Raw genomic sequence first — 26,563 nt, 5'->3', positions numbered from 1 at the left:
GGCTCCCACCCGGGCGGAGGCGCGCTCATCCCGCCCACGTGGGCCTGGGCTTCTTGGCGGCGTCCTCTGCAAGCCCCGCAGCCCGCTGCTGCTCCCGGCTTTGGATCTGATCTGTGGCCTGTCTCTCAGGTCCCCACCGGCTTGGTCCCCAAGCACTCAGCCTCCTCCTGGTCATCTCTCCTCCCCTCTTTCAGGTGCAGCACTCTGAGAACCGGATCAGAGATCTTTCTCAGGTTTTGTTTTTTTTCCCAATAACCTTGAAGCTGCAGCGTTAGGTCCTCCCTCTCTCTCATCATGTTCTTTGTCTTTCTCAACAGTTTCTATTCTTTCTTTCCAGAGGCCAGATGCCCTGCTTCTTTTGCAGCACCTCGGAGGTCTCAGGCTCCCTTAGGGCTCTTATGTCCCTCAGCTCCCCAGGCAGAACTGTAGGATCTCCTTTTTGATTCGTCAGTGGGGGTGGGAGTGGGGACAGAGGGGTTGGGGGGAGCAGAAGCTTATTGACAAACTGTTTTGTCACTGAAAGAGATGTTTCTGATTTTATTCCTAGGGAAGCCAATCTTTGTGGGCAACTTATCTTTCTCATTAGTATGTAGCCCAAGGACATGGTTCCAAGCAAAAGGTCTGTTCTTTTCTCTTTTTTTTTTTTTTTTTTTTGTTAAACTCAAAATGGTTGACTCCCTGCATTCCAGGTCCTGGGCAATCAGCAGATGCTCCAACACAGCCTTATCTTAGAGTCTTCCACGATACTTGGCCTGTCACAACTGGATCCTCTCCTCCCACTGGTCCCTGGTGCATTTGTGCTGGTTCATTACTGTTTGAGGGATCAAATGCTCAGATCTGAGGTCCCCAGACTTGTGCATTTACTTTTCACAGCCTCCAAACTTTAGCCTGTATAGCATAGGACCTAAGAAGAGCTGCAGTCTCAGGCGGGAAGTAAATCAGATCGCAAATTCTTTCCCGTGCTTGAATGAAGAAAAGTTTCTGGTTGATGCCTTGAATAAGCTCTGCAGACACATCTTCAGGGTAGAACTTAGCCTGGAATTTGAACTGGAGGGAATTCTACTTTCTGACATTCTGGGCAGACACCTTGTTATCAAGGTTGAGCCAGGTAGGAAAGCCTCTATTATTCACATACTGGCTGCAAAGCACCACACTTCTCCAGGGCCAATAGTCTTAACTACCTGATCCAGAAGCTATTTTTCAGTAGTATTTGGCCAGATGGCAAACTCCAGTTCTGCACCCATGGTAGAAACTTGTACTAATTGCATTTTTGGTTCCTGGGTGGTTTTCCTCAATCCTTTGTAAACAAAAGTCTGTGGTAGCACCCCATCCCATTCTTCCAGCCAGCAGCAACTAAAAAATTCATAGCTGCACTCTCTCGCTATCTGTGCCTTTACCCTCCATGGCCAGTGCCTGAACTTGGGGACAGGGACAAAGACAGGGCAGGGTGTGCCCCTCCATGGCCTCTGTCAGGTTTTTGATTGAAGGCAATGCTAAGCTAAAATCTTTTGTGCTTAGGTGACATTGACTCATCAACCATGAATTTATTCCACATCACTCAATAAGCACCTGCTTTATGCTAGGCGGGCTTTTGACACTTGTTAAGACTACAGAGGAGGACAAAATCTAACCCCTGACCTGTGGATACTTACTTGTCTTCACTGGGAAAAAATACCTGAGAAGCATAATGAAAGTCACAGGAGATGACTTTTTGGTGAATGAAAATTGCTTCTATCAATTAATGAGAATAGTATAAAATAAAATCCTTAATAGAATTTCTAACAAGACCTTTGGAGGTTTCAGGAAATTTATGAGGATTTTTTTTTTTAAATCATGAATTAATGAATACAAAGGATATTCCCAAGTAGTTGGAAATTTAAATGAATAAATGCAATTGTCTAATATCTGGCCAACTTATTTTTATCTAAGCCCAACTCTGCAAGAAGTTCATGGCAGACCAATGAACTGCCCATAAATATTTTGGTTTGTCCCATCTCTACTATGGGAGGGTACAGGAGCAAAATTATCTGTATAGTTACAAAAAGCCCTGGCATTGTAAGTAGTATCTACATTTTCTCTTATTGCTCTAAATCATTCTTTGGTTTTCTCTACCGTTCTCTTGACCAGCAATAACTTGTCAAAGGAGATTCTTCTGCCCATTACCTTGGGTTCAAGGTAAATTTGTGATCTGAGACAAGTTATTTCACTTCTCTGACATTTATATTTCTTGACTGTAATTTGAAAATATTGGAAATCACCTCTGATCCTTGGTGGGAGGATTAAATTAAGTGACATAATTGAAACACTTCAGAAAGCTCTTAAAGTAGTGGTGGTGTCCATGGAGATAATCTCTTGTTGTAGGGTATAGCCTCTGAGATGGATCAGCTTTGGGACCCATCTTCAAAGATTCACCAAAGGATTAACATGCCTACATTGTAGTGCACTGTTTCTTTTTTCTTTTATTTCTTTTTTATTACTCTTGAAATGACTATAGACTCTTGGGAAGTTGCAAAATTAGTATCATTTACCCTTCACCAAGCTTCTCCCAATAGAGAAATCTTTATTATAACTGCAGTACAACATGAAAACCAGGAAATTGACTCTGGTTAACTAGACTACAGTTAGTCTATTAAAAAACTGGCAGTCTATTCTGTTAACTAGGCTACAGACCTTATTGATTTTTCACCTGCTTTTACATGAATTCCTTTCTGTGTATCTGTGTGTGGGGTTGGGGGTGGTGGTGGTGAGAGGGTATAGCTCTGTGAAATTTTACTCCATGTATAGGTTCACAATAAAAATACAGAAAGAAATTCATGCTACTCCTTCCTATGTGCGTCACTGCCCCCTCTCTGCCCCTGCCCCTTGGAAATCACTACATATTCTCCATGTCCTTTTGTTGTCATTATGAGAATGTTATTTGTATGGACACCTTATCCCACATTTATCCCTTTTCTTCTCTATTTTTCACTCATTCTATAATTCTCCACCTCCCTTACCACCACAGGTCTACTTTCTTCTAGAGTCTATATGAAAAAAATTAATGTGTTTGTTTTATTTAAACTCCCAAATCATCTTTTGGGCACCCTTTTCTTGGAATTGCACATATAAACAGGGAGGATAGGGTTTTACTGGCAATATGTTAGGAATAAGGGTGGAATTCTGCTGCTACCCTGTTGTTACTACCAGGGACCCTGAATCCCTTAATCCATTCCTAACAATCACCTGTATCAAGAATTACAATCAGTTGCAGGATTCTGTAGAAAATTTTACACCAGAAACAAGAGTCAAAAATAAAAAAAAAGAGAGAAAAGATTATAGTTGTGCTGAGCTCTGGTGAGGTTTGAAGTGTAGCTTCTGTTCCCTGCTCCCCAATTCACCTCCAATCTCAATCTTACAGTCATGAATAATGGGGAACAGCTTAGAGGAAGAAGTTGGAAAATAGATGGGAAATAAAATGGCTGCATCCATGAAGAACCCTGTCCTGACTTAATATTGGCTTAATCTTAAGAAACCTGTAGGTGGAGAGGAGAGAGTAGATGGATCCATTTCTAGGGCTCTGGCCGCTCAGAGCAGTCACTCTTCCCAGAGAAGCTGGAGGTGGGTTCAGCATCAGGCTTTGTTGGGGAGAGAAGACAAGTTCTCCTGCTGTTGGTTTTCTTGCTGCTCCCATATCTTTCTTGGTCCATAAATGATATTCTGTTTGTCTGTTTCCCTACCACTGATCTCTACCCAATCTCCTGCCATCTATGATATAAAAGAGTTTGTATTTGAAAAACTTATATCCCTTAAAACATGCACATCCATGCTATGTTAAGGAATCTGTTAAAAGACTATAGATTATAATGGAGGAAAAGTGTACACAAGTTGACTCTAAATGCCTCTACATTTGAAGCTGACAGCTACGTTAGAGTTTCCATCAATATCCCTTTATGTTTTGCATGTATAGATTCGATACTTCATTTTCCCAAGGGTAAAATTGGTCCATCTTTTCACACACACACACACACACACACAGCCCTTTCCTAAAGGCAAACAACAAATATAAGAGAACACATTGTGTGCAACTGTAACTTTATTAAGAATGAGTAGTTTTATTAACTACCACAAAATCTACCCAGATTCTGCAGTTCACAGTTTGAAAGTATTTGATATCCATATACCTCCACCTACCACTTTATTACAAATCAGACTCATTGTAAAGATTTGAGAAACGAAATACATTATGGCCATCTTCAGTTACAAAACCACCCTGAAATGAGCTTGAAATAGAATTCCATTTATTTATTTAGTCTGGGTGATATTCTTGACAAGGGCTTTCAGAATCTCTCATGACTGATTTATATAAACTAAAGGCATTTGGTAGCATCCAAAGAAAAGCCAAAATAAGAACTGGTTGGTTGATGGAGAGATTTGTTCTTCCACTTATACATAATTCATTTATTCAACAAATATTTGCAGAGACTATATTATAAGCTTGGCACTCTGGTGGTTGTTGGAAATATGATGACAGGGATATATCTGCCTTAACGGAAGTTAGAGCTTATAATGGAGATGGGAATTTGGCAGGTGTCTTAATTTCTTGGGGCTGCTGTTCACAAACTGGGTGGATTCAAACAACATACATATGTTGTCTCACAGTTCTGGAGGTTAGAAGTTCAAAATCAAGGTTTTGGCAGAGCCAGGACCCCTCCAAGCCTCTGGTGGGGAGAGGTGAGACTTCCCTGCCTTTTCCTCACCTCTGATGGCTTATTGGCAATCCTTGTTGTCTTTGGCTTATGGCCACAGCAATTAAATTTCTGCCTCTCTTTTCAGGTGGCCTTCCCTTCTCTGTGTTCCATTTTTTTTTTTTTTTTTAATTTTATACCTAAAAGTAAAAGCTATACCCATAAGAGTTCTAAAATGTAACATAAAAGAATATCTCCTTGAACTTACTGAAGGCAAATATTTCTTTAAAAGACACAAATGCACTAACTTTAAAAACAGCCAATAGAAATTCATTAAAATTAAAACTTCTTATCAAATTCACTGTGAAAATGGAAAGAAACGTCAAAAACTTAGAGAAAATATTTTCAAAAACATAAATTTGAAAAATTATTTTCCCTGAATTTTTAAAGAACTCATACAAAAGAATAATATACAATAAAGTAACCAATGGCAAAGAGCAAGTTACTTGAGTAAGCACTTCCCCCAAAATATAGGCATGACCCATAAGGAAATGGAATTGTACTCTATTGTACTCTTCTCTGTGTTTCTGTCCTCTCCCCGTCTCATAAGACATTGGTCACATGGATGAAGACACACCCTACTCCACTTTGGCCCCATCTTAGCTCATCACATTCTCAAAGATCCTGTTTCCAAATAAAGTCACATTCTCAAGTACTATGGGTTAGGGCTTTAACGTATCATTTTGGGGAGAGGCACAATTCAATCTATAAGTGCAGGTATTCGTAATAAAGTGTAGGGAATGTTCTTATTGTGCAAATATCAGTTACTGCAAGAAAATATATCTTACCCTAAGTTTATCAGGACAAAGTCCATGGAAGTGTTGCTCTTTTAGCGGATGCTTTCAAGATAGTAATTTGGCAGATAACAGCATGGAAGAAAAGTCTCCCAGGCAGAGGAAGCAGCATATTAGTCCTAGAGGACCAGAGTGGGGTCTGTGCATTTCAGGGAATATAGACCATGCAGGATGCTTAGGGGAGAACAACTGCAGAGAAAAAGGCTGCAGATGGAGCAGAGGTCAGATCGTGGAAGGCTGCATCAGACAGGATCAGGTGCAAAGGGAAGCTGCTGGTCAGAAATAACCTCCCAGAATGACATTTCTCACTTTCGTTTTGAAGACAAGATGGCCTTCTATCCATTAGATAGTCACGTGCTTCCTGTATTACTTTCCTATTGCTGTGTAGCAAATTCACAAAACCAGTGGCTTAAAGCAGCAAACGTTTATCACTTCATAGCCTCTGTAGGTCAGAAGTCCATGCACAGTGGAGCTCAGCTCAGCTCTGTAAAAGTCTCACAAGGCTGATGTCAAAGTTTAGTCCTGAGCTCTTATCTGGAGACTCTGGAGGAAAATCTACCTCTAGGCTCTTTCAGGTTGTTTGCAGAATCCATTTCCTTGCAGCTATAGGATGGAGGCCCCATTTCTCAGCCAGCTGGTGAACTGGAGTTCAGTCTAAGCTTCTAGAAGAGGCATATTCCTTGGCTCGTGGCTCCCTCCATCTTCAAAGCCAGGATGGCGTGTCGATCTCTTTGATTTCCTCTTTAGCCTCCACTCTTAAGGGCTCCTATAATAAGATTAGGCCCACCTGTATAAAATCATTTGCATATAACATAGCATAATCACAGGAATATCATCAGGGGGTGGAGTTTATGGGAACCAGTATTCTGCCTACCACATCTCCATTTTGTTATTTGTTTGTGTGTTGATTGCTTTTTGTGTAGGTGGAATGCAGGAAGGTCCTTTAGTTCCAGGTGTTCTAATTTGAAACCACAAATCCTTAACCCTAAATTTCCATCTCAGACATAACGAAAGACATATAGCAGCAATTTGTTCATTTGTTATTATTTTAGTGGAATCTTTTGTGTTCTTTCCATGTTATACTAAGGGAGTATGTTTTAAAAAACATGCAGTGATTTGTCACTAGCCAGTGTGGTATATAGATTAGGGAGAAATATGTCCTTCTACTAATAATGGAACCAATATTTGAATTTTCTCCGGCTCTTTTCAGATAGTATTAATTTACTTTCTGTGATTTTTTTGGGAGAAATTATAACATATGTAAAATTGGAATAGAAGTTCTTTGAGTTTTCTTAAAAATATTTTTGTTGCTGTTGCTGTTGTTAAAAATAAAATTCATACAGGTTATGTAGGTTAGACAATTTTTGTTGCAGCAGAATTGAATACCAAACCATGATCCAAATCCTGTCTCCCAAATACCAGAGAAGGGGAAAGCGGTGCCTTTCTTGTGCCTTCTATTAGTTCTAAAGTAAGAGAGCCTAAATATCTACTAGATAAGAATGATTATTTTGCAAATGAGTTTTTTTTAAACTGGAGAAGTTTTGAAAGCCAAAAACAGCAGCTGTTTGATGCAAGTGAATATTCAGAACCTCCCCAAGAAGCAGCATGCAAACAAATATTACAGATGGACAATAATTTCCCTCAAGTAGGTAGTTTTTCTAAGGCAAAGAGATTTGCAAAATATACTGTATTGTTTCTGATGACCGTATATTTGGAATAGCACTTCACAAGAAAATATATTTCATACAGGCGTTCTCCGTATTCATGAGCAGCTCTGTGGAAGACTCTCTGTGGGTGGAAGTCAAAATTACATTTTCTGGAGTTAAATAGAAACATTCTTCTCTCTGATCAAATTTTAATGAAACCATTCAAAGCAAAACCATCATCTTACTTCAAAAATTGTTTCCACTGAAAATTTAATAAATTCCAGCCTTCAGGCGCAATCATAGCTCCTCTGACTCTTCACTGCCTGCTGAATCAAACTGATGAAGACCTGCACTCTGATATTGGCCCAGATTCCAAGGTCAATTAAATGATCACTGAGCACTGATTAAAGTGCGATTCATGTGTTCTCTTTTAATCAATATAATAATATCAATTTTGGAATAAGGCCAGAAATAATTTATAAAAGACCCCTCCACACACACTCAATTTCCAAAATGCATTTTCTCTTTGTTATTTCAACAACAATTTAATTTTCCAAGTCACTAAGAATCTAGTTAGACCACAGAATACAGAGCCCTAAGATACTTCAAAAACCACCTATTCCAAGTCAAGTCTTAAGCAGATGAAGGATGTGAGGTCCAGAGTGGTCCTCTGATGAATCAGTGCTGGCTGGAAAGCCATGGAGACAGGGAACCCAGTCAGCACAAAGTCCCAGCTGTGTCCAGCACCCTGCTACTACAGATAGCTTAGCCATCCATCCACCCTAAAACTGTAAGTTAATTTTAAAATTGTGCCTGTTCATAATACAAAGTAGAAACAAAAGCAAAAATCACAGGATACAGAAAAGTAAAGGAGGAAAATAAACATCATCTAAATTACTCCTTTAGAAACAACCATTGCTACCAAGGAAAAAAGAGAGTGGACCCAAATAACTAAAATGAGAAATAAAAAGGGAGGACATTACTACTGACCCCACAGAAATAAAAAGGACTATAAGAGGATATGATGAATAACTGCATACCAACAAATTAGATAACAAATAAATAGTAAAGAGATTTAATCAATCATTCAAAACTCCTGACATAGAAAAGCCCAGGACTAGATGGCTTCACAGGTAAATTTTACCATACATTCCAAGAATTAATACCAGTCTTGACCAAACACTTCTAAAAAATTGAAGAAGAGGGAACACTTCCTATTTCTTTGAGACCTCCATCACTTTAATACCAAAGCCAGATAAAGATACCACCAAGAAAGAAAACTATAGACCAATATCACTTATGAATGAAGATACAAAAATCTTCAAAAAAATCACTAGCAAACTGAATCCAGCAGCACATTCAAAGGATTATACATCATGATCAAGTAGGATTTATCCCAAGTGTGCAAGCATGGTTCAACATAAGAAAATCAATGTAATGCACTACAATAACAGAACAAAGGGAGGAGCACACAATCATGACAATTGAGGCCAAAAAAGGATTTGCAAAGTCTAGCACCCTTCTTGATAAAAACACTTACAAAACTAGGTATAGAAAGAAACTCCCTCAACACAATAACGGGTGTATGTATATATATTTAAAACAAAGCATTGATGACTTCATACTCAATGGTGAAAGACTAGATGCTTTCCCTCTAAGATCAGGAAGAAGACAAGGATGCCCAGTGTCAACGCCATTATTCATCACTGCACTAGAAGTTATAGCCACAGCAATTAGGCAAGAAGAAGAAATAAAAGACATCCAAATTGGAAAGGAAAAAGTAAAATTTCATCTGTTTGCAGATGATGTGATCTCATCTAGAGAAAACACTAAAAAATCTACAACAAAGCTACTAGAGCTAATAAATGAATACAGCAAAGTGCAAGGGACAAGACCAACATGCGAAAAACAATAGTGTTCTATATGTTAGTAATGAACAATCTGAACAGGAAATCAAGAAAAAAAAATTCCACTTACAATAACAACCTAAAGAATCAAATATCTGGGAATATATTTACACAAAGATGTTAAGGACTTGTACATGAAAAATTACAAACTGTAGCTAAAAGAAATCAAAGAAGATCCATAAAGTAGAAGAAAATTCCATATTCATGCATGGCAAGGCTAAATATTGTTAACCTGCCAACTCTATCCAGAGCAGTTTACAGATTCAACTCAAACCCATTGAAAATTCCAACAGCCTTCTTTGAAGAAAAGGAAAAGCCATGATCTAAAATTATCTGGAAGGATAAGGGCCCCCCAATACCTAAAATTGTCTTGAAAAAGAAGAGTGAAGTTGGAGGACTCATGATTCCCAACTTTTAAACTTATTACAAAGCCACAGTAATCAAAATAGGATGTTACTGGCACAAGGGGATATATATAGACCAATGGAATTTATTTAAAACATAATTTTATTGAGATATATTCTCACACTATACAATCCATCCAAAGTACATAATTGATGGTTCATGGTATCATCACATATTTGTGTATTCATCACCATGATCATTTTTAGAACAGTTGCATTACTCCAGCAAAAGAAATAAAAAGAAAAAAGAAGACCCCAAATATCCCATACCTCTTACCCCTCCCTCTTATTGATCACTAGTATTGCACTCTACTCAATTTTAAAACTTACAGTAGAGGTTGTAGGCCAATGGAATTGAATTGAGGATTCAGAAAAAAACCCTCACGTCTATGGTCAATTGATTTTTGGCAAAGATGCCAAGTCCACTCAATCAGGTAAGAATAGTATGATCAATAGTTAGTGCTGGAAAGACTGGATAGTCATATGCAAAAGAATGAAGGTGGACCTATAATCACACAATCTACAAAAATGAACTAAAATGTATCAAAGACCACAAAAAGGAATGGAAGTTCTGATACATGTGACAACCTGGCTGAACCTTGAAGACATCATGTTGAGTGAAATAAGCCAGACACAAAAAGACAGATATTGTTTGAGCTTACTGATATGAAATTCTTAGGCTAGAGTAAGAAACTGCAATACAATTTGGCAGGGGCCTTGATGGGAGTACGGAATGGGGAGTTAATGGTAAATTGGTACAGGATTTCTGGGATGATGGAAATGTTTGATAATGGATGGTGGCCATGGCAGTACAACCTTTAGAAGGTAATTAAATGCACTGAATTATATATTTGAATGTTGTTAAAAGGGGAAATTTAAGTTGTATATACATTACTAGAATAATTTGTTTAAGAAAATGAAACAAATATTTCTTATGTTTGTTGAACATTATCCCAGGTTTAAGAAATAAACAGACAGGGAGGAAGAGTGAGAGAGAGACAGAAAGAGAGCTTGAAGTTTTTAAGAGAGAAAATGGATATTTAACAATCAGTATAATAGTATACGTTATTAAAATAAAGCATAAATTTAATTTTGTATGTATTTAACACAAGGTAAAACAAAGAAAATTGAATTACTAACTTTAAATAAATATTTATTTTCTCCAAGATATATTTGTACAAAAAAAATGTTCTTCCAAAATTAAAAAAAAGATTATAAATATTTTAGGGTTGATGCCAATTTTAAAGATCATCTTTTATCCTCATGGACCGTCTACTGAACTTTTGCTATTAATGTAAAGGAATTAGCACACAAGTTAACCACTCCTTTTTCCCTCATCTTGTATCCAGAATTTTGGTATATAGACTATTACTATTTATATTGCTAAACTGTATCTACTTTTATATTTGGTTCTTTAATCCTACATTTTATAATCCATGGTGTTGTTTTAGCTCTTCATTCAATGGAAGTAAACACTAGCAAATATTTCTTTATTATCAAATTAATAAGCTTTACTCACCAAAAGGTTGAATTTATTTTTTGCTTCATTATTTTTCCCCAAGTAAAGCTGTTTTTGGCATAGATCCTTGAAATCGTTGTGACTGAAAAAGTCTCTCTGTAACCTTGGTAGTGAAATAGCAACTTGCCTGGATGTAATATTAGAGAATCACTTGTTTAGTTTTCCCCAGGACTTTGTAGAGATTGCTCCCTCATATTCTTACACTGAGTGCTGCTTGTGGATATCCAAGGGCAGCCTGAATTTTCCCTCTGACATCCTTTAACTACTAAAATGCCTATTTGATTTTCACCTATGTCTACAGAAGTCAGTGACTTCACTAGCATATGGTACTCATTCTCAATCCATTTTCCCCAATGGTGCTCATGTTTTCAATCCATTTCTCCCCTGATATATGGTATGTTCCTGAGGTAGCAAATTGAAGCCCTAATTCAGAAATGTTTTATTTTCATTTAATAGTTATATGTATTCTTCAATTACCTTTGTTATCTCTGTCATTTGTACTGGTAATGAATGTTTTAATCTCCTTTTTGTTCTTTGATGTAACTTTCACATCTTTGTGTTCATTTCCCATTCATTCTCTCTCTCTCTTCTCTGCCCTCTCTCTCTCTTTCCTTATCTCTCTCTAGCTCTCTATCTCTCTCTCCACCCCTCCACACTTTTTCTCCCTTTCTCTCTCTCTCTCTCTCTACCATCCACTGTATATATTCTCTTGTTGCTTTGCTCCCTGTGATATTGAACCCTAGACTCTCTGTGCTGCACCCTCACAAAGAGTATCCCATTCTTCCAACCTGGGTGTCCTCTGGCATTCTCCATTAACTAAGAAGGTACATCATAGACAGTCAAATATGACATTACTTTCTGATTTCTCCTTCAGCTCCATGTCTCCTAAGATATTCTACCACATCCAGCTAGGCTGTTCCCATGTATCCTGGCTTACAGACATGCTCAGATTTAGCCTATCAGTCAAATTGAGTTGGGTTTTGAAATGCGGCACTTACTTGTGCTGGTTTCTATATATTATGTCCCCCAGAAAAAGCCATGTTCTTTAATGCAGTCTTGTAGGGGCAGACATATTAGTGTTGATTAGATTATAATTCTTTAATTGTTTTCTTGGAGATGTGACCCACCCAGATGTAGGTGATAACTATGATTAGATAAATTCCATGGAGGTGTGGCCCTGACCATTCAGCATGGGCCTTGATTAGTTTACTAGAGGACTATATAAGCTCAGACAGAAGGAGTGAGCTTGCTACAGCCAAGAGGGACACGTTGAAGAATGCACAGGAGCTGAGAGAGGAGCTGCAGCTTATGGAGACATTTTGGAGATGGTCTTTGAAAGCAGACTTTTGCTCTGGAGAAGCTAAGAGAGGACAAATGCCCCAAAAGCAACCAAGAGTGACATCTTCAAGAGGAGTTGCAACTAAGAGGGTATAAAATGCCCCAAGAGCAATATTTTGGAGAACGCCATTTTGAAATGCAACCTAGGAGCAAGCAGACGCCAGCCACATGCCTTCCAAGCTAACAGAGGTTTTCCAGATACCAATGGCCATCCTTCAGTGAAGGTACTCTATTGATGCATTACCTTGGACACTTTATGGCTTTAAGACTATAACTGTGTAACCAAATAAACCCCTTTTATAAAAGCCGATCCATTTCTGGTATTTTGCTTAATGGCAGCATTAGCAAACCAGAACACCTATCGTTTGAGGTTGTAGCCATTTAATTGTTTCAATATTTTTGATATTTCATTAATTTACATTTTCTTTGCATATTTCAAGAGAGAAGATGGAATTAAAAATGCCTCATCTCAGCCTGGCCCCAGCATTGTGGGATTGAGAAAGCCATCTTGACCAAAAGGGAAGAAAGAAATGAAACAAAATAAAGTTTCAGTGGCTGAGAGATAGCAAATAGAGTTGAGAGGTCAATCTGGAGGTTATTCTTAGGCATTACATAGATCTTCCTTTTAAGTTTCTAGTGTATTAGAATAGTTAGAAGGAAATATCTGAATCTGTTGAATGGTAATCCAGTAGACTTGATTCTTGATGATAACTGTATAACTAGTTAGCTTTTATCATGTGACTATGTGACAGTGAAAACCTGGTGACTCATACACCCTTTAACCAGTGTATGGGCAGATGAGTAATAAAATAATGGCAATAAATAAATAAATAATAGGGGGTATATGGGATATGGATGGTTTGGTTGTTCTTTTTTTATTTTTTAATATTTTTGTCTTTATTTTGGAACAATAAAAATGCTTAAAAATTGATTGCGGGGATGGATGCACAACTATATGATAGTACTGTGTGCCACTGATTGTATACTTTGAATGGATTACGTGGCATGTGGGTATACCTCAATAAAATTGCATTAAAAATGCCTCATTTCAAACATCTTTGTGTAGGTATCACAAAGATATTTTCTAAGATACATTTTTCCAGGATGAGTCAAATAAGTTAGAACTGATAAGTTTCAATACTGGTCAGTTTTCACATTATTATGTTTTTAGTTACCAGGAATCCCAAATTTAATTGGATTTAAAAAAACACAATTGTTATTCCCTTCTCATGGTTCCATCATAATTTTTTTTTTATATGAAACCTAGGTGAATAAAACAGCCTCTCTCTGGAATTGACTATTATGTTGGCACCAGGTACCATGGACTGGCTCTTAAAGCTACTGCTTTCAGGTGGAATGTGTCCCCAGGATCATAATCCATGGGCCCAAAGAAAGCCACATGACCACCACTTGTGCTACAGAGTCAGAAGTTAAAATCCACCTTTAGAACAGAGCAGAGAATGCTGAATATTTGTAATACAATCAAACATGGTGCATCTTCTTGATTGTTTGTAGTCAGTTTCCACTGGCACCTCCCAACCCCTCTTACAAAGGGAAAAAAAAAATATTCAGCAGTTTCCTCCAAAAATAGTGTCAGACACAAAGTCCAGAGTTTCATGATCTTGTTCCAGTGTGATTCCTCTTGTTCTATAAAACTATACATTAAGAAACAACCTAGCTAGACACTGCCACTCATCCAGCATAGAACTGTGAAATAGGGGCAGTTCAACTCTATTCACCACCCCCACAATAAAAATAAACAAGGTAGAATCACATGAAAATCACTGGACCCCAGTAACTATGAAATCCTAATAAGAAGAGGCTGAGAGGTCACTAGGGACATGTTTTTTTTCTTGATTAATATTCAGTTCTCCCCTGGTGTACCCCCCCCACACACACACACACCATTGTACTTCATAGCTCTTGTCTCTGTCCTCAGCAAGGCCTTTCCTTTCTTATTATCCTTCATGATCATATCAGAGGAGAGCATTTTAAGAAAATATCCCCCTAGGTGGATAAGAAGCTTCCTCAAACTACTTCTTCCTCATAAGAAAGTTGGTGATCTAAGAGTTGATCTGTGTGTTGAACAATTACTGCATTTTTTGATTCAACTTGAGGTTCATAGGGCAGAATAAGTCTCTCCAAAGTTAGTGAGATTTGTTCCCTCCATCAGTTCCATATGATAATTCTTTTACTTAAAATTCCTTTCTGGACATGCCTTTCACTTCAGGTTTAATTATAAGTACATTTTGCTTATCAGAATTCTGTTGGGAGAGCCCCATTTTCATTGTTGTCTCTCAGTAATATTTTTCACAACCATTTTTAATCAATTCAGGTGTTTTGACAAAGGATGATATGACAATATCCATGATTTGGTCCATGACATAAAGCTTGATTTTAATAAGGTTTTTTTGCTTAAAGTATTTCTTGGATGTACCTTTTGCCAGTTGGAAATGAGAACCAGTTGCATATTCCAACTCTGCAAGCCCAGAGACTGTGTTACCTTTAATTTCCACTGAAATATGTGCCTTTATCTGAGTTATTCTGCTCCTTGAAAACTAATATCAGATGCACCCAATAGCATCCAAGTCATGTCAATGACATTCTGTTTACCCAACTCTTAACCAAAAGTCACAAAATTATTTGGTACATTATATGGTTTCTATGACAACCAATTTTTTTTGTCATTGCATAGTATGAGTCACCTGCTTTGCAGCCTTCCAAAACAGTTTCGTTGACATGCATCACCTGGTCTTGAAGCAAGAGCCACATATTTTATTTTTTGTTGTTTTTATTATAGTCATACCTCACTTCTGGTACCAGTTTCTGCACTGGCTTCACTAGTTTTTGCGAAAGTTAAAAAAAAAATCCAATGGCTTATAACAATAAGTTTATTTATTTCTCATATCAAATGTCCATTATTGTTTAGCTGTATATGTTCTTCATTCTGAGATGTAAGCCAATAGAATTGTCTAATATGATACAGATTGCTATGATAACAGCAGAAATAAGCAAAGCTGTCTGTGTGCAATGAAATTAAAACTTCTGCTTTACTCATATTTATTGACCAAAGCAAGGTTCATGCCCAAGTATAATGTAATCAGGGGAGGAAATTTAATTTTCTCATGGGAAATTCCAATAGTATGTATACCAAGGATATCAAGAAAGTTGAAACACACTTTATCTGTGATCAGAGCTGAAGTAAATTCAAAATACCTTATATGGAAAGGAGGGCGCTAGTCATATAGTCAGAGTGGACTTCCATTATCAAGTTATGATTATTATGTCCCTTCTGGAAAGATTCTCCCAACCATAAATGAGAATAATCCATGCATGGATGGAATTCAAAGATTCCCTCATTTGAGGGATATGGTGATCATGTAAACATTGCAACTACTTTTCTAAGAATATTTAACTTTTTGAGGGGAGTGTTATATTTTATTGTCTTATAATGTTCTTTTCTAAAATGTCAATCACTATTTTGGATTTGTAGTGATACTTGGCATGATGATCACTTATTTCTAGGTGGGACTCTACAGTAGAATTATTTTATAGCCCAGGTACTTATGGGCATGGGCTCTAAACATTTCTAGGCTTCATGTTTTATAGTCTGGAAAGCATGTCTGGGGAACATTTTAAACAAGGTAATTCTATATGCATCTTGCCAAGGCTATACCTAAAATAAAAAATGCTAAAACTAAAGGATGGGGAAATATATCAGATGAAGTTGAACAACAAAATCCTCAAAACAGAAATGAAAATGTTCATTGTAGATAGTAGACTTTTTTGAGCATCGAAAGAGTTTCATTTTTTATTGATACAAGCTAGAAACCACAAAGCAAATACAACTCATAAATCTTTTTGCGTCAAGTAACCTCGTTTACAAATTCATAAAGAAAAATAATGGTAGAAATGCAAGGGGAAAGCAACAGGAATGCACGTAGTGGAGTGTTTTGCATAAAACTTTCGGTTTATGACAAAGCAGAGACATTTTAAATACAGACACAGAGGATTTGTATATTATAAATAATGAAATAAGAGAAATATTTGAGTGTTTTATCAATGAAAATTCACATTTTTCAGTGTCTACAGAACTTTTAATGTAATATATCCCTAAGCAACCACTTTTTATTTTTTAAAATCAGATATAATAATACAGGACATACTTTGTGGCCAATTCTACCCTTGAAATATATCCAGATTCCAGCCTCTTCTGTCCACCTCCAATACTACTGCCTTGGTCTGAGTTATTGTCATCTGTCACCAGGATTACAGTATAAATCTATTAACACACCCCCTTGCTTCTACCTAGACTCCTGACAATGTATTCCCACCAACACAGCCAGCACAATCCTTTAAAATGGAAGTCAGGCCATCTTACCCTATGTGCGAGACCCTGATACTTCTCCCATTTCACTAAGAGTAAAAGCCACTGTTGTTACACTGGCTTCCAAGACCTCACAAAAGCTAGCTCCTGTCTTCTCCAATCTTTTCTCCTAAGAGTCTCCCAGTGGCTCATTTTGTTCCTTCTGGCTCTTCCTTGAAACTCCTAGGCTTAAAGCCTCTGCTCCACTTTATATCTACCTGCCACATTCTTGCCCATATAACAGCTCAGATAACTCCCTCACCAACTTTAATTGTTTTTTACTTAAATTTCACCTTTTCGATGAGACCTACCACAACTACTCTAATTAATACTGCAAGCAATCTCTCCCCACCCACATCCCTAATCCTGCTTTACTTTTTCTTTTGCACAGTGCTTACGACTATCTTACCATGCTCTATCACTTATTTATTATTTTTTGTATCCCTTCATAGGAGACATTATTTAAGCAAGCTCATCCTTCACAGTGTTACATGTCAACCCTTCACTCCTGGTGTGTAGCCTTTTAATTATACCAAATGGTCATTATTGAAATGCATGCACTCATCAGTCATTTTTGGTATATTAATAACCCTCCAACAATTAAATTTGTCACAGTCATAAATGCTTTCTCCTTATCCTAACCTAAGGTACTCAGAAAAAAGAAATGGAGTGTGAGAATTACCATGGTAGCCCAGTTTTTAGAAAGCTATTTAATCATTCTTCGGTTCTCTCATTCTTTCTTGGGGCTATCACCCTTGACGTCAAAGTCTGAAGTTGCCAGAAACTACTTTATTCTCAATAAATATCCTATTATGTATCTGTCAGGATTAACTCAGAAGTTATGAGTACACCGTTTTTAATGATTTATTTTTTTTTAACTGTGCCACCTATTTTAATGAAAAGAATCCCTATATTTATAAATCTCTGCATCAGTATAATGTGATTTTATTGTTATTTTTTTATATTGGAGAATTTGTGGGTTGACAGAACAATAATGCATAAATGTGTTTTAAAATTTGGCTCGTGGGCAAGTTAGCATGGGAGGGTCCATTAATTACCATTTATTAATAGAATTTATTATTCTGATGAAACGAATTCCTAAACTGGTAATACTGATGATACGTATTCATATTTACTTCAGGTAGATTTCTGTGTCAAACTGCTAAAACAACTTGCAGGGTTGTAGCTGCTGCAAACTCTGGGCTTAGCTTTTCATCAGTAGTTGTGAGTCTTGTAGGTTAGCACATGATTGGGGTAACCAGTAGAAGTAACCAATGTTATGTGATTGGCATCCAGCTTTCAAAAATTAAGGGTGGAGGAACTAAGATGGTGACTAGGTGAGACAAAGAAAAAAACACCTCCATGGAAAACACTAGATAAAAAACCAGAAAGGACCCAGAACACCACTTCCAAAGTAGCACCAGCTGGACAAGTTCTGCTAAAGCCACAGGGAACGTGCTTTTGGCAAAACCAGGAGTCTGCATTCTGAAACGAGTGAGTGAGTAGGCTGAATCCCTTGGCCATGCTGCATTGGGGGGAAATGGTGGGCTGGACTTCAAAAAAAGAAAAAAAAAAAAAAATATATATATATATATGTATATATAAAGATATACATATAAATATATATATAAGAAGCCCAGGAACAGCTGCAGATAAGACGGGAGTGGTCTGGACTAACGCCTCGGTGTCTGGGGTGGAGGATACCCCTTTCTACACCCACTGCTGATCATTTCAGGTCCAGGGAAACAAAGGGGGTACGCGCGGCTTGCAGCAGTCTCCCCAGCGGGCGGGGCTGCTCCTGCCCGGGGTGAGCGCATGGTGGAGAGCCCAGCCGAGAAACCCAGCCTCACGGCTATCACCCCAGCAAGCAGGGCTGCTCCTGCCCGGGGTGAGCACACGGCGCAGTGCCCAGCTGAGAAGCCCAGCCTTGCGGCCGTAACCCCGGTGGGTGGGGCTGCTCCTGCCCGGGGCCAAGCACACAGCGCGGAGCCCAGCCGAAAAACCCAGCCTGACAGGGAGTCTTTCCCGCAGCATCGCTCACACAACACAGTATCAACCATGGACGGTGGCCTTGAATACACCCACGGCTGATTGTCCCGGAGCTGGGAGAGCGGAGCTGTGTGGAAAGGGGGAAGTTAACGAGTCCCATTCAACCTTCTTTGAAGTGGGCTGGGACCGCCCCTGCACAGCCCAGTGGCCCAGGGCTTCCCTGGAGGCCGGCACTCACTTGTGACGTGGCACGGCCCGCCAACCCCCCCAACAGAGGTCCTGGAAAAACACAGCAGGGAGGGGGGAACAGCTTGGAAATCCCAGGGGACCTACACCAATAACAAGGACTTTTGTGTCAGCGGCAGAGAACAGCCTTAAATCTCCGGGAACACCTGGGAGATTTGATTGTTAAACCTGTCCTTCCTCCCTAACCACTCAGGCACATGCCCCTCATTGGGAGCAGACAGCACCGACAACACACCCAAATTAAGTGCACCAATTGGACCCCAAAAGAATCAGATCCCCACATACCACAAAGTTGGGGAGAACTGACTTGAGGGGAATAAGTGACTCACAGATGCCATCTGCTGGTTAGTTAGAGAAAGTGTATGCCACCAAGCTGCAATTCTAACAAATTAAAGACTCACAGATGCCATCTGCTGGTTAGTAAGAAAAAGTGCACGTCACCAAACTGTGTCTCTGAAAAATTAGATCGATACCCCCCCTTTTTTTTTGATACAACTTGAAAGAACCCCATCAAGCAAAACAAATGCTAAGAGGCCAAAAACAACAGAAAATCTTAACACATATGAGAAAACCAGACGATATGGAGAATCCAGCTCCAAACACACAAATCAAGATATCGGAAGAAACGTTAAACCTCACAAAATTAATTAAAGAACTACAATCAAAGAACGAAAACTTGGCAAAGGATTTAAAGGACATCAAGAGGCCTATGGTCCAGGATATAAGTGCCATAAAGAAGACCCTAGAAGAGCATAAAGAAGACATTGCAAGAGGAAATAAAAAAAATAGAAGATCTTATGGAAATAAAAGAAACTGTTGGCCAAATTAAAAAGACTCTGGATGTTCACAATACAAGACTAGAGGAAGCTGAAAAACATCTCAATGTCCTAGAAATCCACAGAACAGAAAATGAAAGAACAAAAGAAAGAATGGAAAAAAAATTGAAAAAATTGCAATTGATCTCAGGGATACGATAGATAAAATAAAACATCCAAACTTAAGACTCATTGGTGTCCCAGAAGGGGAAGAGAAGGGTAAAGGTCTAGAAAGAGTATTCAAAGAAATTATTGGGGAAAACTTCCCAAACCTTCTACACAATATAAACACACAAAGCATAAATGCCCAGCAAACTCCAAATAGAATAAATCCAAATAAACCCACCCCAAGACATATTCGGATCAGACTCTCAAACACTGAAGAGAAGGAGCAAGTTCTGAAAGCAGCAAGAGAAAAGCAATTCACCACATACAAAGGAAACAATATAAGACTAATTAGTGACTACTCAGTGGCCACTATGGAGGCGAGAAGGCAGAGGCATGACATATTTAAAATTCTGAGAGAGAAAAATTTCCAGCCAAGAATACTTTATCCAGCAAAAGTCTCCTTCAAATTTGAGGGAGAGCTTAAATTTTTCACAGACAAACAAATGCTGAGAGACTTTGCCAATAAAAGACCTGCCCTACTTCAGATTCTAAAGGAAGCCCTACCAACAGAGAGACAAAGAAAGGAGAAAGAGATATAGAGAATTTTAACAGACATATATAGTACCTTACATCCCAAATCACCAGGACACTCATTTTTCTCTAGTGATCACAGATCTTTCTCCAGAAGGGCCCATAAACTGGGACATAAAACAAGCCTCAAGAAATTAAAAAAAAAAAAATTGAATATACTCAAAGGACATTCTTCAAACACAATGGAATACAGATAGAAGTTAATAACTTTTGAACTATAACTCCACTATTTACTTCCTACATGATAAAAAAATACACAAATTTTAAGGACAAATCAGTGGTTTTGAACTCAATGTAAAATATGTAATTTTAGACAACTATATAAAGGTGGGAGAATGAAGGAGTATAGAAACATAGTTTATGTGCCCTATTGAAGTGAAGGTGGTATCAAAGAAAAACAAGATTGATAGGGATTTAAGAGGTTAATTTTAAGCCCCACAGTAAACACAAAGAAATTATCAGAGAATATAACCATAGAGATGAAAAGTTGAGTTTGGGCTAAGAGAAATGGGGGAAGGGGCAATGGGGAGTTAAGAAAGGAGTGTAGGGTTGCTGTTTGAGGTGAAGGAAAATTTCTAGAAATGGATGGTGGGAAAGAGCATAACATCATTCTAAATGTGATTAATCCCACTAATGGAAGTCTAGGGAGCGGGGGTAATGGGAAGATTAGGCTGTATATATGTTTCCACAATTGAGAAAAGAAAAAAAAGAAAAGAAAAAGACAGTCTAAGTAGATGACAATTGAATGCTAAGGATGAACTTGTATGGGATTGGAGGGTGGAGGACAGGTGGCTCAAAGGGACACAGTTGAGACATAAGGAAAAGGAAATATAGAAGGTAAGCTTTGTATCATTGTTGAATCTCATACTTAGCTGTGCTTAATGGAATTACATAAAAGAATGTTCTTGTTCATGGGAAGTACATATGTGAACTATAGTGGTATGTTCAAGGATGTGTGCAGCTAGCTCTCATATGTTCAGAAGACAGCAATAGATGATGGATGATAGGGAGGGAGGGAGGGAAAGAAATAGCGATGTGACAGCATGTTAAAAGGTGGATTGAGCTATCGGGGGAGGGGGGTCAGGGTATGATGGAATTCTGTGTATGGGGCTAGTATTGTTTTTGCAACTATTCATGTAACTTTGAATTTATCTCAAAATAAAAAAAAAAAAATTAAGGCTGATGTTTTTAAAAGATGAAATACCATACTGTAAAGCAGGAGTCCAAAATACAAGAACACAGAAAATAAAGGCCTCTGTGATCTCTTAAAATAATAGTATGACGTGAGCAGACTTCAAGTGCTTCTGAGCAGAAAGTGATCAGATATGAACAGTTATTTAAGAAAAGAAGAAATTGTATACACACATTTCAAAAAAAAAAAAAAAAAAAGGAGCACTCAGAATGTCCATATGGAGGGATAAGTTAAGTTGGGTATTTGAAATGTCTTCACTTTCAGCACTCACTCCCTCACCTGTCTGACTCCCTTACCTGTCAGGCTGTGCTCTCTGACCCCTCCCTCCTTTGCAAATTCAAGTTCCCTGGAATTTTGGCTTTGCTCAGAAAGTCTTCTTGTAGTACGTGCAGCTGCTTTTGACTTTTTATTTTTTTAAACTGTTTTACTGAGATATAGTCACATACCATGCAGTCATCCACAATGTACAATCAGTTGTGCATCACAACACAGTACCATCATATAGTTGTGCATTCTTAACACAATCAATTATTGAACATTTTCATTACTCCAAAAAATAAAAATAAGTAAAGAAATAGAAGTAAAAAAGAACACCTAAAACATCCCACCCCACTCATCTCCCCTATTTTTCATTTAATTTTTGTCCCCATTTTTCTACTCATCTCTCCATACACTTGATAAAGGAAGTATGAGCCACAAAGTTTTTGCAATCCCACAGTCACACCATGTAAGCTACATAGTTACACAATCATCTACAAGAATCAAGGCTACTGGGTTGCAGTTTGACAGTTTCAAATATTTCCTTCTAGCTATTCCAGTACACTAAAAACTAAAAAGGGATATCTATACAGTGCATAAGAATACCTTCCAGAGTGACCTCTTGATTCCATATGAAATCTCTCAGCCACTGAAATTTTATTTTGTTTCCCCCTTTTGGTCAAGTAGACTTTCTCAATCCCATGATACCAGGACCAAGTTCATCCCTGGGATTCATGTCCCATGCTGCCAGGGAGATTTACACTCCTGGGAGTCATGTCCCACATGTGGGGAGGGCAGTGAGTTTACCCGCTTAGTGGGCTTAGAGAGAGAGGCCACATCTGAGCAACAAAAGAGGTTCTCTGGGGGAGAGTCTTAGGCACAATTAGAAGTAGGCTTAGCCTCTCCTTTGTGCATCTGCTTTTGATCACCACAACTATCTGCTCTTCTTAAACACATTTGTATGTGATTGCATGCTTTAGTTTCTTTCTTCCCATCCAAGTTGTAGGCTGTGATAGGTTTCACTGCAAGAGCTATGTTTCATGAGTCCATACATTGACTTAAATAAGCACTAATTGGAAACCTACTTTGTAGCTGTAATTGTGCTAGGTGCTGGAAGTTATGTATGGGCAAGGCAGATCTTGCTCCCATTCTCCAGCTCATGCCCATTGGCTCACCTATTTTATCTTTTCAATAATGAATGAATGGATGAATGACATCATATTGTTTATTTAACTGTGATTATCATTTATGGATCCCATGAGGGGACACTCAATAAATAATGACCATTTGTAGATCTCAGGTGCTTTTTATAAGTCTTGCCACTTAATTATCAAAAATACTGAGCTAGATATTGATATACCCATGGTGTAGATGAGAAAACCAAGACACAGAATAAATCCTTAGCAGGAGTTAGTAAGGAGCCAGAAGCATGGTTGGAATGCAGGTGGTTCCTCAACTCATACTCACCTTCTTTGATGACAATCGCTATGGACAGGAAGGATGGAATCATCCTACAAAATGCCAGGAAACAACAACAGGAAGGAGATTTCAGAGGGTGAACAAATACGGAAGAATATCCAATATTGAATTAGAATGAGTGGGTGTGACTAATCTAGGAAAGATAACATAGTGGTCTCCCTCCAGACAGAGGGTTCTGGGAGATGACTCATGAGTTATCTTGAATATCAGGGGATGGTAGACTGGAATGGTGGTGATGATGAAAAGTGATGGAGTGGGGACAACACAATTTGTGACTATATGTTATGAGTGAGAGTAAATACCAGGGTTAACTCATGTATTTATTGTGCCTCAGAGACAGGAAAAAGGATGATAAAATCAACCTTTAAAATAGGGATCCAACCCTTACTGTAAGAAAGTAGTAGTGTGTTCTGGTAAATGTATTGAGTTTGAGGATTTCTACAGATAGTGACATAAAACATTACAATTTGTTAAGAGAACAACTTTTGTTCTTGAAGTTGAAACTTCATTTACATTATGCTTCTTATAACCATTTCTTTCTTTGAGAAATGAGAGAAAACTCTTACATTAAGTCTTTTGAAGTAATGCGTAACTTCTCTGCTCATCAATTGAACATGGCCAGGACATGAAAGGTTCATTTCCGTAACACAGTCAAATCATATCACCTCCTCCTTTACTCTGTAAATACCTCACAAAATTGCAGAGGTGCGTGATAAACTGATATTGAAAATGCTTTTCCACGTTAGTTATTGTAATTGCCAAGAAAGCACAAGAGAAGCAACTATAATCCATGTTATGTGTATGTCAGATGGCATGTCTAAAAAAGATTTTCATAATAGCAATACAATTTATTAGAAATAGTTCTCTGTGTTACATAATATACTTAAACTCCAGTGACGCACATTTGGCTCTTCCTTTCCCCACTTTCAGGCTTTCCTTTTTATCTTTCAGCATCTATGGCTTCCATGACTCTCTCCTGCATTCCCCCAGTCCAGTATAATCCAGATGCTCCCATCTTTTAAGATCACCCTCTGTGGCTGGCTGAATAATGGTACCACAAAGATGTTTACAGCCAAGCCCTGGAACCTGTATATATATTACCTCACATGCAAAGGGGACTTTACAGATGTGATTAACTTAGGGATCTTGAGAGGGGAAAATTATCCTGGATCCTCCTGGTGGGCCTGATATAATCAGGAGGCAGAAGGGTCAGAGCCAAAAAAGGCAATGCAGTGGTGAAAGCTGAGGCTGGAGTGATGCCCTTTGAAGGTGGAGAAAAGTTCACACCCCCAAAAAGCTGGAAAAACCAAGGAAGCAGTTTGTTCTCAGGCACCCCTAGAATGAACTCAACCCTGTCTACACATTGACTTCTAACCCTGTAAAACCCATTTGAGCCCTCTGACCTTCAGAAATGTCAGGTAATAAATCTGTGTCATTTTAAGCCACTCAGTGTGTGGGGAGGGTTATTACAGCAACATAAGAAACTAATATACCCTTTTGTGTTAGGTTGAATTATGTACCCAAGAAGACTAAAAAAAAAAAAAAAATTAAAGCATATTCTTATTCTTAATCTTTATCCCATTCCTGTGACTATGAACCTATTTTAAATAGGACCTTTTGAAGATACTATTTTTGTGGTTAAAATGTGGCCAACTGTAATGAGGTGGGTATTAATCCTATCACTGGTTGATCTCTGGAAAGAAACCACAAGGAAGAGCTGGAGGTTAGTGGAAACCCAGGAGAGAAAGGAGAGGACATTGCCCTGTGATGGGAGAGCCAAGGAACCCATGAATGTCCAGCTAGCCAGAACATTACTGACCCCAGGAGGAAGCCAGCCTTCCACTCTCCCAAACTGAGCCAATAAATCCCTACCATTTAAGTCAACAGACTGTGCGGTATTTGTCACAGAAGCTAGAAAACTAAGACACTTCCTCTCTCCCCTCCTTCTTTATCACCAACCCCATGTCATTTTCCAAGGAAAGGAATAAGGATGTTGTTACGTAAAGCAATCCACTATATAAATCCATTAGCAAGGTTTAGATAAGGCCTGTTTTAGGATGCAAAGTTCAAATTTATTTTTTTGAAATATACTATGAAACAATGCCTTAACAAAAACAAAAATACTATTTCATTATAAAAATTTAAACAAGTGGATGGTGGTAGGTTCATTTATTTTTTCAAGATGGGAATGCCTTTCCCAGTACCCATCAATTCATATAATTGCATCTATTTTACCCGAATCGTATTAAATTTTGGAGAAGTGTCTTGATTCTGGTGATCCTAAAACTGAAATACAGCATGTGGATTCATAATTTGATCCAGGAACCACGTTTTATAAGCCAATAACTGAGCAGTTAAGTGCAGGATCTAAAAGGCAAGAAGATGCTCAAAAGAGGATAGTTTGCAGAACTCTGAAAGAACTCTGGAAAGCACAGGCACACACAACTCTCAAGCTAGAGTGTGATGATGTGACTGTAGTTTAGATTTGGGATCATATGAATTGGGATGCATTAGGCAGATAAATGGGTTGGTTTGTGTTGACTCCTCTATGTAAATACAGTAAATTTTAAAATTGACTCATATATTAATATTGTATTCCTCTTCCTTTGCTTTGTTCCTGTTTTTTTTTTTTTACTTCTATTTCACTTATACACAACAAATTGTTTTGCTCACCATACAAGTCCATGTAAGATGCTACACCAAACTTTCCTTTTCTCTTAACATTTCTGAAATGTTCTTCTTCCAAAGATGATTCCTTGTTTAGTCATTGCTGCGGAGACAGCATAGTCTTTCTGGTTACTATATCTCTTCTCATGCAGTTTTCCCAAGGGGAATGACTCTCCGCTTCTCTCCATTATGCAAATTCTAGCCTTCCCCAAGCTCCTGCTCAAATCCCATCAGCTTTGACCATTCTCTGCCATACCAGATCTCTTTCTTTTCTGGATTCCTACAGCAAGCATTGTGTCTTTGCCATTGATCTAACATTTAATCATCAACTATCTTGGGCCACCTCTGGTTCCATCATCTGGATTTGCTAGTCATTTTTATTATGTATATGTTCTGGGTATATTAAACATCATGAAAACAAGGGTATTTTTCTCAAATCTTCACTGGGCCAAACAGAGAGCAGTCAATCAATCAATATGTATGTGATTAGTAATAATAACTGAAAAAAATGTCTTATTTC

The 26,563-nt window shown here is 38.2% G+C and overlaps 1 long non-coding RNA gene and 1 pseudogene across 2 annotated transcripts in view; both read right to left on the bottom strand.

Moving 5' to 3' along the window:
• Positions 1–494: 494 nt before the first annotated feature.
• Positions 495–1,253, bottom strand: LOC119544580 (annotated as a pseudogene).
• A 4,907-nt stretch (positions 1,254–6,160) lies between these two features.
• Positions 6,161–26,563, bottom strand: part of LOC119544821 — a 45,481-nt gene continuing 25,078 nt past the window's right edge. The window contains exons 3-4 of one of the 2 annotated variants that reach the window (XR_005218927.1): positions 23,365–23,408; positions 6,198–6,284 (exon numbers count right to left, since the gene is read on the bottom strand). This is a non-coding gene — a long non-coding RNA (uncharacterized LOC119544821). Of the gene's footprint in view, positions 6,285–23,364; positions 23,409–26,563 lie in introns of both variants that reach the window. The other variant, XR_005218926.1, reaches the window with a different exon arrangement.

The sequence above is a fragment of the Choloepus didactylus genome, chromosome 9 (assembly GCF_015220235.1).
Source record: "Choloepus didactylus isolate mChoDid1 chromosome 9, mChoDid1.pri, whole genome shotgun sequence".
In the NCBI taxonomy this organism is placed as follows: Eukaryota; Metazoa; Chordata; class Mammalia; order Pilosa; family Megalonychidae; genus Choloepus; species Choloepus didactylus.
This window is presented reverse-complemented; position numbering and strand designations above follow the sequence as displayed.